Source organism: Orycteropus afer, unplaced genomic scaffold, assembly GCF_000298275.1.
Source record: "Orycteropus afer afer isolate SDZICR_OR568_19922 unplaced genomic scaffold, OryAfe1.0 scaffold00605, whole genome shotgun sequence".
In the NCBI taxonomy this organism is placed as follows: domain Eukaryota; kingdom Metazoa; phylum Chordata; class Mammalia; order Tubulidentata; family Orycteropodidae; genus Orycteropus; species Orycteropus afer.
In genome coordinates this window covers 168,077-168,549 of record NW_006922192.1, presented here as the reverse complement: position 1 = coordinate 168,549, position 473 = coordinate 168,077, and positions in this window count along the sequence as shown.

The window sequence follows — 473 nt, the reverse complement described above, 5'->3', positions numbered from 1 at the left end:
TTAATATGACTATTATTAAAATTTATGCACCAACCACCAAAGCCAAAGATGAGGAAATTGAAGATTTTTACCAACTTCTGCAGTCTGAAATTGACCGAACATACAATTAAGATGTGTTAATTATCACTGGTGACTGGAATGCAAAAGTTGGAAGCAAAGTAGAATCATCGGAAATCATTGGAAAATTTGGCCTTGGTGACAGAAATAACACTGGACATCACATGATAGAATTTCGCAAGACCAATGACTTATTCATTGCAAATACATTTTTTCAACAACACAAACAGCAGGTCTACACATGGACTTGACCAGATGAAACACACAAGAATCAGATTGACTACATCTGTGGCAAGAGGTGGTGGACAAGCTCAATATCTTCAGCCAAAACCAGGCCAGGAGCTGATTGTGCAACAGACAATCAACTGATCATATGCAAGTTCAACTTGAAGTTGAAGACAATTCAAACAAGTCCA